Consider the following 14,537-nt stretch of genomic DNA (forward strand, 5'->3'; position numbering starts at 1 on the left):
GGGTGTTGTAGATTAGAAGGTGAAGGAGACCCAGGACCTGTTAGAGGGCTTACAATCTAGGAACAGCCAACCTTCCCTGGGTAGGTTTAGGAAAACTGAACGGAAGAGGTGATACTTAAACAAAACCTTCAAAAACTACTCACATTTATGTCTGGGAGAGTGAATCGAAGAGGGAGGGAAAGGACAGCGCAGTGCAGCCTGGAAAACTTCTCAAGCAAAAGCACGGAGGTGTGGGGCCCAGGGTGTGTTTGTGAGGTTTCAAGCACTTGGTCTGGCGGGATTGCAGGGTTTGTATGGATACAGTGGTGTTTAGCAAGAGATAAAGCTGAAGGGGGATCAGCTCATGAGAAGCTAAAAAGCCACGCTTTCAAGTTTAGAGCTGTATTTTCTTGGCAGTGGGGAGCCATTACAGCTTTGTAACTGGAGAGTAACATGGTCTGATTTCTGTTAAGGAAAGCTCATGAGAGCAGCGTGCTGAGTCAATCGGAAGCTGGAGGGAAGGCGGGTGGGATGTTGTGTTAGCCTTCGAGGTAGGAAGTCCTAAGGGCTTGAATCAAACCAGCCACAGTAGGAAGTAGAAAGATGGGAAGTGAGTCCGAGGTTCGTGGAGAAAGGAGAACTGACCTGCCCTGAGTAGAATGGGGCTGAGATGGACAGTCCAAAGTGACTCCCAGTTTCCGAGTGGACATGGTGCCATTTACCAAGGCAGGGAATACATGAAGAGGAGCAGGTTTGGAGGGAGAGTTTAATTATGGTCTGATTATGGGTATGGTGAGAATGAGTATGAGGTGGGTGTCTAAGGTAAGGTAATATATAGAGCTCTAGTGCTCAAGGCAAGAAGTTAATTAGAGAGATGGATCATGGACCTGTACCCAGGAGCATGGATACGATGGCCCACAGAGATGGGTAGCTATGATAAAGGGGGAAAGGACCAACAGGAGAGCACGTAGGGTCCCCAGTATTGATGGAGGAGGCTGAAGCAGAAGAACCAGCGAAGGAAAAGTAGGAAAGGCAAGAGAGAGGGTCGAGAGAGTGAGATCTCAGAAGCCAGGCAAGAGGTTGTGTGTCAAGGGGGTGGGGTGGTTCACAGCATCGAATGGTGCAGCGTGGTCAATGGTCAGGTTAGATGAGAACTACAAAGTCTATTGGGTCTGGATGGTAAGTGATGAGCGACCTTTGCCAAAGCAATTTCAAAGAGTGCAGAGGCAGAAGGCGCCCTGGGCCAGGTTGAAGAGTAGGCGGGAAGGAAGTGAGACAGGCAGGAATGGTCACGCAGATAGATCACCGGAGGTGAAGGAATATTGAGGCCAGGCTTGTTAAATGGAGTCTCTCTGTGGATGTTGAAGTCATTTGGGATGTTGGCAACCCATGGGGTGGAAAATGAAACTGTGAGCCAGGAGCCCAAGTCCACTTAGAGGAGCTGGGAGGGTTGTTCCCTGGTTGGACCAACATATACCGAGTAGCCTTACATTTCAGCGACGGAAAGAATGGGTAGCAGGACCACATGGCACAGATCTCAGTGGAGGAAAACGTTTGGCCTTGGCATGAGAGAGCAGCGGCTCTGAAACGGTCTTGGTGAGTCAGAGGCCAGCACTGTCTCTGCCCTACTGGCGTCTACGAGAGGCTCCAGACGGGCCGGCCGTTTCCCTGGAGGGGAAACAGGTCTCAGTGACAAAAAAGAGCTGATGGGAGGGGGGGAGGAAGGCAGGGGGATGGTGAATTAGCCATGGAATGAGGGAGGCCAGCAGTGGAGGAGGGATGGGTGGGATGAGACAGGTAGGGCAGGGGTAGGGGGGGGCAAGAATAATATGTGAGAGGGCATGGGGCGGGGGGAGCTTGCATTTCGTGGGTGGAAAAGATGGCAGGGAGAAAAGTCCTGGTAAGACCGATTATTCTTGCGGCCACGGGCCTGGTAAGGGGAGCAGGTTAGTCTCAGCGGTTTTCCACAGGAGGCTCCCCAGGATTCCCTTAGAAATGAACTCTCCCTGGATGAAGCCGGAAGTGGGTGGGGACGATCAGCGGTCTCTGAGTGTCGCACTCCTGTGACATCACAGGACCCGGGGAGGTTCGGGAAAGCACGCAGCATGGGGAAGCCCGGGAGGCTTCGGAGCGCCCCGCTGGTTAGTGTGCCCCGCGTGGTGGGAGGCGTGGGCACGCCCAGCATGCTCCCCTCCTGCTGAGTCCTAGCCATTGCAGCCGCGGCAGCTCCTCCAGGGATGGGGCACCAATTTGGGGGCTGCTCGTGCATCAGGGGGAGTAATTGTGTGACTTTGTAGATATGAGTCATTCCCAAGCCTGATATTGACCAGTTTAGTGTTGTACTTCCTGAATCGTAGGCTCCTAAATATGTCCTCACTGTTCAGGGGTTTCCTCGGACCCCCACCTGGAGGTAGCAGAGACACTAACGCAAGAGAAACGGAATCGGATCCAGGAGACTCTTTTTTCTGAGCTGTTTTATTTGGGTCAAGCACAGAGCTGAGAACCCCTACACCTCCACGTCCCGCGGCCATAACAGCCAGACTTCCTCCTGCCATGAGAGGCGCTAATTGCACTGAGCTGCATCTCTCGCCTCCACCCCGAGCGTGAGAATTCCATCGGCACTTCCTTTTTCAAATATGATTTTCCAAGATTTATAGAAACAAAGGTGAACATGGTTTTGTCAGTGTGTTCAGTAGGGAGTGTATTTTGGAAACATGATAGACGAACGCTGACTGTCTTTGTAGCACAAGACATGACCTTTCTAAAACATCTATCAATTGCTCTGACGCCCCGGGCAGAATTTACCGCTGTGCGCCCACAACACTCGGCTTAGCTGGTTTCATGTTCTGATCGTGTTCTTAATATTTACTGCAGTCAGTGCACATGCTGACGGGGAGGGGCAGGTGGGACGCATGAGGTCACCTGGGAAACAATAAGCCTTTCTCTGCTGGGCACCTGTGAGGCGGGGCTTTTTATTAGAACCTCAGTCATTGTCTGCCAAGCCCTTCGGTGCCTGTTACTCTGCCTGGCAGCCTCCCAGCCAGATGCGTGGCTGGGCCACGCTGCTCCGCCCCTCCCGCTGCCTGTCAGGCTGATCTCTCCTCGCCCATCCCCTCATTCCTAGTTCTGCTTCCGGGAATCTGTTCAGCTCTTTGCTCTCGGTTATTCTGCTTCCTTTTGATGAGCGGAGATTTCTTGGGGATCCTCCAGCACCCCATCTTCTGACCATCTCACGCCTCGTGAGCTGTGCTGTGCGGAGCACTGTCCTGAAACTCACAGAAGGGGGACGGCTTCTGGCTGCGGCTGCCAGACTTGGAGGCAGAAACCGAGGGCACTTGCTTCCATCTGCACTGAAGCTAAACAATACGTTTTATTTTTTTAGTATAAATGGGTCCCTTCAATATTTGGAGCACACTTATACTAAAAAGTTATCTGTTATTTACCCGAAATTCAAACTTAACTGGGAAGTGCTGTATCGCACCTGACAGCACTGGCCCAGGCCTGTGCTTGGTTGGGGTGTTTCCCTGGGGTGGGGGTTCTGTGGCCTTTAAGAAGCTTCTCCCAGAAGAGGATAAGGAGGTCTGTGGGCTCCTTAGCATGCGGACTGCTGCAGGGCTCTCTTTTGGGGGGTGGGGGTGGGCGTAGGGGGTGAGGGAGGTGGGGTTGGTGTTCATGTTCATGTTACCACCAAACGCTGAAGCTTCCATCCTTTGTCCTCCACCTGTTTCTTCCTAGACGAGTGGAGCTCCAGGCTCTCGTCCCGGGAAGGGACAGGGGAGTCATAGTGCATAGTGTTTCCCAACTGTTGCCTCAGGACGCCTGTCCGCGCGCTCAGGTTGCTGCCTGTGAGGACACTGTTTGGGAAAACGTGCTGCTGGTGGCCGGTACCTCCGCATCCAGCGATTTATTCTCCCAGCACTGACTCTAGCCGCGGCCTGATGCACTCCCTGTCTCCCTGTGAGAGTCTCCCCACAGCCCAGGCCTTTGTATGTGGCAACTTTTGGAGATAAGTTTTATGACCAATACTTTTCTTAATAACGTGGCTTATTCTTTGGGAAATTTTTCAGATGCCCAGTTATACTCTGAGCCTGGCTAGTCTCCTCTGCTGACAAACCAAAATAGAACGCGTAGATGTGCTGCTCTCTCCATGAGGGACTCTCCACGCTCACTAGTTACACTGGGATGCCCAGGGGTGTTTATGGAGGCAGCCGGATGCGGAGGCTTCCCGGCCCGGTTCTGCGCGTGGAGCATCTGATGTTGGCCTTTATCATTGGGGCTACATGATGAAAGTAGCACCAGGCTATGCTGAGTTTTCAGGTGGCGGGTCCCCTTCTCCGGGCGTGTGATTGGGATGTGTTTGAATATCTCTCTTTGAGGGTTTTCTTTTTCCAGGAATTCAGCACTTGCCATGTGGGTGGTTTGAGTGACATCTGCAGCACATGAATGGCCTTACGCACAGGGGTGTAATGGGAGCCAGACAACGGCCCTGCAGGAAGTGTCGTGGAGCACTTGGCTCTCCCTTCAAACCTCACCACCAAGCAGTGACCTGAGGAGGAGTGAGCGCCATCTGCATGTTGAGTGTCTGCGGGGATCTTTCTCTTTTCCTTTCAGGAGAAATGTATGTCAGTGATCACACGCTAATGCCCAGCCTGCTCTCTTTATAAGAGCGTGGAATAGGAGTTCGTATTTCACGTCCTCCGTTGCTCAGTCACTCTCCCATGTGACAATTCCCCCATAATAAAATCGCAGTGAGGCGTGTCACCTCAGTATATCACAGACCACCGATGTGACATGAGAAAGAGCAATGGAGCCTTTTTAACTATTTGTCTACAATGCTCATCACTTAACTCAGATAACAACGTGACTAACTCATTTCCTCCAATCACAGCAGTGCACATATGTGTGTATGTACATGTACTTCCATGCTCACACCACACACTCACACAGCATACATACATAACACACCACACATAACACAACACATGCATGTACGCACACACAACACACATACACATAACACACCACATACATGCACACCCTCCACACACTCATATTCACACAAACACACACAGCACAACAAACACATAACTTACCACACACACTCATACTCAAACAGCACATATAACATACCACACACACATACAACACCAACACACACATAAAATACCACACACACACCACAATCACACACATGCACACACACACACCAACCCTTTCATTTTTTGTGCTTCTCTAGTGCACCCGGCCCTGTTCCAGTCTTCCTAGCCTGTAGTGAATTAAACAAATGCCATGCTGACTGGTCCAGAATTATCTAAATGGCCGATTTACTGACTCATAGGTTAAATTTCCATTTCTTTCCATTCCATGAAGTCCAGCAGGACTGGGCCGCTGTCCTCCAGCATTTCTCTGGCCCGTTATGATCTCAGTGAATTCCTGTGACCCACTTTCCTCTGTGAGCACAGCAGGATCAGAGCGGCCTTTGGTCGGAATGAGATCATGGAACGTGATGCTCTCCGAACGGGGGCTTTGTGTCTCTCTCACCGAGGTGCACGGCGGTGTTTGATCGGGTCCTTCAGGGAGAGCACTCACCAGCCCCCTCCTCTCTCCCACGTCAGTAAGGCCTGGGAACTAGTAGGTTCGCTTGGATATACAAGGGATGGGCTCCTTAAAAAAGGTTTAAGCAGAAGTAGAAACCTAGTTGGTTACTGTATGCATTTCATAACTTAGTTGCTCATTACCCCTTCTACTGTAGTTACATATGCCATGCGAAATAACCAAACAGAACCCGCAGGGCCTCGTTACCCTCAGGCTCACCGCTTTGGTAGTGAGGGAACCATTTTCACGGAATAGTTCTGTCGGACAGGAGGTTGACTCTGGGGTGTAAAACCCCGTCTTTCACCGGGGCAGGCAGATGATGGTGCTGTAGGCGGTGTCTGACGTATCCAGGGAGAAGAACTCCCTTGCTTCCCTGCCGCTCACTGTCAACACCAGATCTGCTCACCACTAAGGTGCAAGATGGCCAGCCGACCCTGCTGGGGCCGGGATTCTCCATATATCTCTCTGCTCTCCACCCCTTCCTGGTCCCACATAAAGAACCTTCTGGGGCCCTGGGTGCTCTGCCCCAAATATCCTCTCTCCCCGAGGCTCAAAGTTTGCCTCTGTTCCAGTTCCACTGGGTGAGTGAAATTTAAGGTTAAGCTGTAGAAATATGCCTCCTTCCACCTAGTGCACTTCACCTAGTCAACTCCTTTCCCAGCTAAGGCAAACAGGTCAGTGGAGGGAAGGACATGGTGGGGGGGGGGCACGACAGTGATGGAGGCTTCTTTTCCAGAAGCCTGGAGAGCAGACGCATTGCAGTGGGTGAGCGGGCACAGTGGGAGGGTGGGCACAGTGGGAGGGTGGGCACAGTGGGAGGGGGAGCATAGTGGGAGAGTGGGCACAGTGGGAGGGGGAGTATAGTGGGAGAGCGGGCACAGTGGGAGGGTGGGCACAGTGGGAGGGTGGGCATAGTGGGAGGGTGGGCACAGTGGGAGGGTGGGCACAGTGGGAGGGTGGGCACAGTGGGACGGTGGGCACAGTGGGAGGGTGGGCACAGTGGGATGGTGGGCACAGTGGGAGGGTGGGCACAGTGGGATGGTGGGCACAGTGGGAGGGTGGGCACAGTGGGAGGAGGAGCACAGTGGGGCGGTGGGCACAGTGGGAGGGTGGGCACAGTGGGAGGGTGGGCACAGTGGGAGGGTGGGCACAGTGGGACGGTGGGCACAGTGGGACGGTGGGCACAGTGGGAGGAGGAGCACAGTGGGGCAGTGGGCACAGTGGGAGGGTGGGCACAGTGGGAGGGTGGGCACAGTGGGAGGAGGAGCACAGTGGGGCGGTGGGCACAGTGGGAGGGTGGGCACAGTGGGACGGTGGGCACAGTGGGAGGGTGGGCACAGTGGGGGGGCGGGTACAGTGGGGGGGGCAGGCACAGTGGGACGGTGGGCACAGTGGGAGGGTGGGCACAGTGGGAGGGTGGGCACAGTGGGAGAGGTAGTATAGTGGGAGGGTGGGCACAGTGGGAGGGAGAGTACAGTGAGGGCGGGCACAGTGGGAGGCAGGCACAGTGGGAGGGTGGGCACAGTGGGAGAGTGGGCACAGTGGGAGAGGGGGCACACTGGGAGGGTGGGCACACTGGGAGAGGGGGCACAGTGGGAGAGTGGGCACAGTGGGAGGGGGAGTATAGTGGGAGAGTGGGCACAGTGGGAGGGTGGGCACACTGGGAGGGTGGGCACACTGGGAGAGGGGGCACAGTGGGAGAGCAGGTACAGTGGGAGAGCAAGGAGAATGGAGTTTGCTCTTCAGAAACGTGGCTGCTCTCACCTTTTCTCCTCCAGAGCTCACTATAGTCAGGTACAGTGTCGCCTACTGGGAGTAACTCCTGGATGACAGGAGAGAGCAGGAAAGGGGTCAGGACCCTTTGGCTGGCTTCGCAACAACTGGATACAGAAACCTGGGCAGCCTGCTGTCAGGACAGACCCCACACCTGCTGTGCGCAGCGTGTAGAAGGAGTTTTAGGATTATTTTATGTTGCACTGCACATGGCCACACTTCCACACAGCCTAGCAAGAAATGATGCCAAAGAATTTTTACTTTTACAAGTAATGCTTGCACATATTATCCCTCTAAAATACTGAAACTTACAAATAACATCAAGTTTCCTTTGAGAACCTACACCAATCTCCCTATCGCCACCTCCACAATTAGAACTTTGTATATGAGATCATTTCTGTTACTGTTTCTCTATATACACATACATGTGTATATACTTACACACACATATATATGTGTATATTTGCATACAAATAATATTCAAAATATGTAAGTGCTATAAATATTTATTTTATAATATACAACATATTTACATAATGTATAATGTGGTATCCTATACATTAAAAGGCCAATATGCAAATTGTCCCCTCGGTACTTTGACAGACCAGGAGTTCAACCACCCACTATGACATGTGCTGACCACTGGGGGTTGGCATGAAATGAAGGAAGTCCCCAGCTGGCAGCCAGCAACTGGGGGAAGGAAGGCTCTGGCTGGCAGCCAAGAAGGCCCTGATCAGCCCTGATCACCGGCCAGGCCGGGGACCCTACCTGTGCACGAATTTCATGCACTGAGCCTCTAGTATAATATAATTAAGACTAGAGGCCCGATGCATGAAATTCATGCAAGAGTAGGCCTTCGCAGCCAGGCTGCCTCAATCCCTCCCTCACGGAGGTGGCTGACTCAATCCTCCCTTGCAGCTGTGGGTGGCTGCCTGAATCCCTCCATTTCAGCCATGGGCAGCTGCCTGGATCCTTCCCTCACAGCCGTGGCGGCTGCCTCAATCCAGTGGCTCAGCCCCGGCTTCATCCCAGAAGGACATCCAGGATGTCCAGTCTAATTAGCATATTATGCTTTTATTATTATAGATATGTAGAGAATATGAATACATTTATTATGTATAAATACATGTTCTTTATCTATATCATAAACCAATAGAAGATATATGACACTACTTAATGTGAATACTTTTGTACAAGCTCCAACATTCATGTCTGGATATTCAGCCAAGTTTAGGTGCCTGCTCTGCACTGGGTCTGTTCCAGGTTCTGGCAGGTGAACTCAGTAAAACAAAGATCCCACTGTCGTGCAAATGCTATCATTCTGGAATGTTCTCACTCAATAATATGTCTTGGAGGCTTATCCGTTTGCATACATATAGACCTACCTCAGCCCTTTTAAATGATGTGTAAATGTGGTTGTATCCCATGATTTAGGCAGCCCCATACTTATGGGATTACTGTCATGAACTGACCAGCATCTGGCCTGCTGGATATCTCTACACAGTTGGCTGGAAAGATATGACGGTGCCTCCTTCATCACTTGTGATGGTTTTGTCAGGTGCATTCTGTGTTGTCAGACCAGAGACCCAATGCAGACACGTATGAGAGGGCTGGTAAGGAAAGATTTCTTTTTCTACTTAGGACAACGCATCAAGGTTTTCATGGTAAGAATCAGAATTAGAGTGGGGACCAGGAGAGTAGAAATGGAAGAGAGTTGTGGGCAAAAGACCTGTGCAGGGATGGCAGCCCCTGGCCTAGACCAGCAGGTGGATGCGATCATGCCAGAGAAGCAAGGTGCCAGTTTTATCTGAGTCCAGATCAGAGATTGGGAAAAGCCCATTTTGGTGTTAAACTCCCATTTTTCATCTTCCAGTAGGTTCCCATTCACAACATCACCCACTTCTGTGTTTAACCTGCGTTCCTGTCTCCAGACATTTTCAGTCTTAATAGAGTGAGACTTGTAGAAGAGCCTCAAGTGTAGAATGAAGCACAGGCCTCATAACTGAAATATGTTCCTTCCCTCATTCCCACCCGCATGAATTTTATGTACGTTATATACATAAAAGTGTTTTCATGCAGTTAAAAAATTAATAGGTTTCATCGTTTTCTCTTTCCAGTTGAGGTTTCGGGGCATTTGTTTCATTATAGACCTGCTTCATCACAGCTTAACATAAGAACATTATTGAAGTCTCTCGTTTGGTTTGTTCACTTTAATCACCAAGGCAAACAGTGCTGATTTCCCCACCATTAATCAAGTTTCGGTGCTCAAATTATGTGATGTGCTTTTCCTTTTTTTCCATGCCCTCACTTAAACCTGAAAACGATTGAACCAAGTAGTGAGGGAAATCATCAAGTCTGGAGTTTAGATGAGTATTTGGGGGAACTTCACTCAAGTAGTTTCATAAGTGGATAATCAGATGTGCTTCATCTCTTTTTTTCTATGTGAATATTATCTATGGCTTCTATCTGTATTTATTAGCAAGAAAAACTGTGGTGGACTTAATTGAAGTTTTGATGATTTTGTTTCTTTGTATTCCAGGGTTAGTCTAAGGAATGCAAAAATTAAATCTCATGCATGTTGTGTTTGTGTACATGTGTAATTAATAGGCATTTAGAGGGCGCATTTGCGTTCTTCCCCGGCTTTGTTCCCTGCATGAGGAGGTTTCTCTGCTCTCATTCTGTCTGTCTAAATGCTGATGCCTGATGGAGTGACTTCACCTGGGTACCAGCAAGGAAAGGACAGCAATTTGTGCCTCATTTGAGCCTTTTAACTTCCCAAAGGAAAGAGAACAACAGCAGCAAAATTTTTAGAAAGAAAAATCTTGCCAACTTTTACATGCTGTGGCCCTAGATCTAGACAGCCCTTTTGTAAATGCCACTGTTGGGGAGGACCAAAGTTTTATGGGTCCAGAAGCTTATGCAATTTGGGGAGTTCTAAGAAAAAGAATACAAACTTATTAATTCAAAAGTAAAAAGAAAATTAAATCTTTATGAAATAATGAAAAAAAATAATAGCACATTGTAAATTTTTAAAAAGCTAAAAGAAAATAACAGAATCCAGAAAAACCTCTAGACCAGTGGTTCTCAACCTTCTGGCCCTTTAAATACAGTTCCTCATATTGTGACCCAGCCATAAAATTATATTCGTTGCTACTTCATAACTGTAATGCTGCTACTGTTATGAATCGTAATGTAAATACCTGATATTCAGGATGGTCTTAGACGACCCCTGTGAAAGGGTCGTTCGACCACCAAAGGGGTCGCGACCCACAGGTTGAGAACCGCTGGTGTAGAGTAATCAGGCTGCCAGTGCCTGCTATCTGTGTGCCCTGGGCAGGCTTGGGCACATGGGAGTCTGGTAGGGAGGGAGCGGAGGAAGCCTGATGCAGATGCCACAGGCAGTAGGGAACAAACCTAGCTACAGGGTGTCTGACCCAAAGAAAGGCAGCCGGATTACTCGCTGTCAGATCTCAGGCGTCTTGGTAAACTCAGATAGGAGGGCCCGCAGGAAGCCAGCCACTGCAGTGTGGAAGAACTGAGCTCTTGGAGATCTGGACTCCAATCTTCTATATGCCCCCAGTAGCTGTGTCACCCTGGGCACGTTACTTAACCTCTCTGAGCCCCACTTTCCTTATCTATATAAAACTTAAAGTGATACTTACCTTTTCGGGCTGTTGAAAAAATTATTGGGAAATAAGAACATATAGATGTGCCTGGCTCACAAGTACCAAACTTCAGTGGACTTCCTTCCAGGAGGCAAGCAAAACTCAAGTCAGGGTGGGAACATTCCCGCAGGTCTTCATCAGTCAGTTTGTAATAAGATCCAAGCCTGTGGTTAGAGGTACAAGAAATAGAAGCTAGTCCTCTGATTGAAAGGATCTGCAGGGGCCAAGATGCTGTCAAGGTCTCAGCCAGGGTCCATGAAGCTCAGGATGGGCCTGCATTGGCGGGGAACCGATGTAATAGGCAGAGAAGCTGGGCCAAAATGCTCTCACATACCCCCTGTCTGCATGGAGGGAGAAAGGGAAGACAGAGCTCCTAGGCCAGTGGTCGGCAAACTGCGGCTCGCGAGCCACACGCGGCTCTTTGGCCCCTTGAGTGTGGCTCTTCTACAAAATACCACGTGCGGGCGCGCATGTACAGTGCGATTGAAACTTGGTGGCCCATGCGCAGAAGTCAGTTTTCGGCCTGGGCGAGTCTATTTTGAAGAAGCACTGTTGATATATGGCTCTGTTGACTAATGAGTTTGCCGACCACTGTCCTAGGCCCTCACTAGGGGCATCAGCACACTGGCATGGAGTGGCGAGGCTCGCCCTAGAGCTCAGCAGCCCAGGCTGCTAATGTGCAACCTGCCGGGGCAGGGACAGACACAGGCTGCAGGTGGGAGGCTGCAGAGCCTGAAGAGCCTCCAGGCTGAAAAAGATGGACCAGCCAACCCCAGAGAACCTGGGAATACATCCCTCTGTATGCTCCACCAGCATCACAAGATGAACAAAGGATGGCAATTAAAACCTACAAGATCCTCCATTAAACAATGAAGAAGCATCACCTGGCAAAAGAATACAGTTTTTTAAATGGTATTGCTTCCAACCGCCAGCACTCGTTTAGTCTCTGTAGAGGAAAGGGTGTCCTCTTTATTCCTGATTCTTTATAGTGGCCTCTGTGGCAGCGCTGGTACCTCTGGCACCTGCCCCTCTAGTCTGCAGGATATCAAGCTCCAGTGCACATAGGAGTCGCTTGTAGAGCTTTGTGAGTGGGCCCTGGCACCCTGCATTGCTAATGCTGCACACCCTTTGCAAGACTCGCTCCTGTCTGTACTAGAACTCTCCCAACCCCAACCCTTGCCTTTCTTCCAGAATTCTGTTTCTGATTGTCTCCAAGTCTAGGCTGCTAGGGACTACGGTCTTCCCATCCCTGACACTTTAGGGTCTGTACAGAGCATAGCACAGCCCTGAGCCCATCCCCCATGTGCACCCACTCTGCCTTTCCCAGACTGAGGCCACCCCAGTTGTCATGCCCCAAGCACACGTCCACACTCACCGCCCCCCCCCCCCCCCACACACACACACACTCCCTAGGTGGGGTCAGGACATCGCCAGCCACTACTCATCCCTGTCCCCATGGACCCACAGGGCATAGCCTGTACCTCTACCAAGCAGTTCCTTCATCCTTTTTTTGTCAGAAGTAATTTGCATACCTAGTTCCTGAACTCAATCATGAGCTCTTACAGGAGAAGCCAAACCCATTTGTCCTATAAGCTGCTTCCAACCACCCACCTTGAGGCTATGCACGGGAAGTTGAGGAACCTAGAAGAGGGTGCTTTTGAAGGAAGGTGACTTTCTTACCGCTGGCCCCAGCGGGGAGGGGCAGGTGCTTACCCATCTCCTCAAGGCATGCTTTTTAGTCCCTGCAGGAAGGCGATGGCATGCTCATCTGGGTGTGGGGAGAGGTTTTAAAGGAAGGAACTGTTTAACGGAAGTGTGTGCAGGGATTAAGGGAACCAACAGGGGCTGCTGGGGAACTGTGCCCCACCTGGCAGTAACCAGACATGCCTGGCCCTGCGGTGGGGGCACAGCTCCCGGTGGCCTGGGCCTACTCACCCCCCAGCCTGAGCTTGCCATTCTGCCACTTGTCACCTGCATGCTTTTGCTCGTGTTTTTGCCTCTTCTTGTAACGACCTTTCTGCTCCTCCTTTATTTTTAAAAATATATCTGGCCAATTGATCTTCATCCTGCAAGGTTCTGTTTGTGTCACCTCCAGGAAGCCTCCTGCACCTGCAGGCTGAGGTAGGTGTGGGTCTCCATTCCCCTTGTGTGCAGTTTCAACCACCTGGTTGGGAGCCTGTCCCCTGCGGGACCTCAGTCTCCCCAAGGGCAGGATCTCAGCTCACAGGCAGTGCCCATCGCACTTGGATGAATTGGATTTGGCTCTAAATCCTTTGTTCTTTCTCCATCTTCTCTATATCAGCCTCTGTAGCGGTGAGTGATACTCATTATTTCCAGAGCATTTATCAGCTGTTCTCTGTTTACGTTAATGTTTGTTTTCCCCTCTCTGTTTGCTTCCCTCCCGCGTGCTCCCAGGGGAGGCCAGAGGGCTTGGGTGTGCAGTCCTCCCCACCTGCAGGGGAGTCCTCTTGCAGCCAGCGTGCTGGTCAGTTTCCCCACCCGCTGTGTTTAAATCCTCTGTTAAATGTAGTTAGAACCCGACACTGCACCATCTCCTCCTCCTCTATGATTTGTTTAAAGTTACTTTCTGGCCCTAGCAGTTTTGGCTCAGTGGGTAGAATGTCAACCTGCAGACTGAAAGGTCCCGGGTTCAATTCCGGGCAAGGGCACATGCCCGGGTTGCAGGCTCGATCCCCAGTGGCGACCGTGCAGGAGGCAGCCGATCAGTGATTCTCTCTCATCACTGATGTTTCTATCTCTCTCTCCCTCTCCCTTCCTCTCTGAAATCAATAAAAATATATATTTTTAAAATAATAAAATGAAGATACTTACTGTAACACTGACTCTGGAACAGGCGTCAGCCATGGCCTGCAGCCTCCCCTTTTATGAATGCGGTTCGGCTGGAGGAGTCATGCTCATTTGTGTGCCTGTTGTCCTTTCACGTGACGGCAGGTTGAGCAGATGCTGCAGAGCCCATGGCCCACGGGGGGAAGACCCTTGCACGCAGCCACTGACAGGAGAAGCGTGCTGGCCCTGCTCTGGAAGGAACTGTGACGTGGTCAGAATATGTCTGGCCATCGGCGCCCTCTTTCTGTTTCAGCCTTGATTGCCCAGCACTCATTGTCCCGTCTCTCTCTGCACCTTCTAAGTGGCCAGCTCTCCCACCCTCAACCTTGTGTCGCCTATGAGAGAATGTTCAGCCCATGGCACTCTGAGCAGCCCGTCAGGGGGTATTTTGGAGGGAGGTGAGGGAACCTTGCAGGGCAGTGCTTTCAGGCGAGCTGTGTGGCTCAGCTGCTGCATTGGAATCATCTGAGGGGCTAACTGTGCGGGCAGAGCCAGGGTTCAGGAGGGAGGGAGGGAGGGAGGGGCGGAGGGAGAGAGGGAGGGAGGGAGAGAGGGAGGGAGGGAAGGTCCGGTCTCCGTCCAGGCCTCTGTTCCCAAAGCGCCCAATCCCCAGCTCCGTGCGGGCAGCTGGTGAATGTGGGGCCCCTGCGGGCGCACTGCCTGGTCCCAGGTTATGAG

This window comes from Myotis myotis, unplaced genomic scaffold, assembly GCF_014108235.1.
Source record: "Myotis myotis isolate mMyoMyo1 unplaced genomic scaffold, mMyoMyo1.p scaffold_m19_p_7, whole genome shotgun sequence".
In the NCBI taxonomy this organism is placed as follows: Eukaryota; Metazoa; Chordata; class Mammalia; order Chiroptera; family Vespertilionidae; genus Myotis; species Myotis myotis.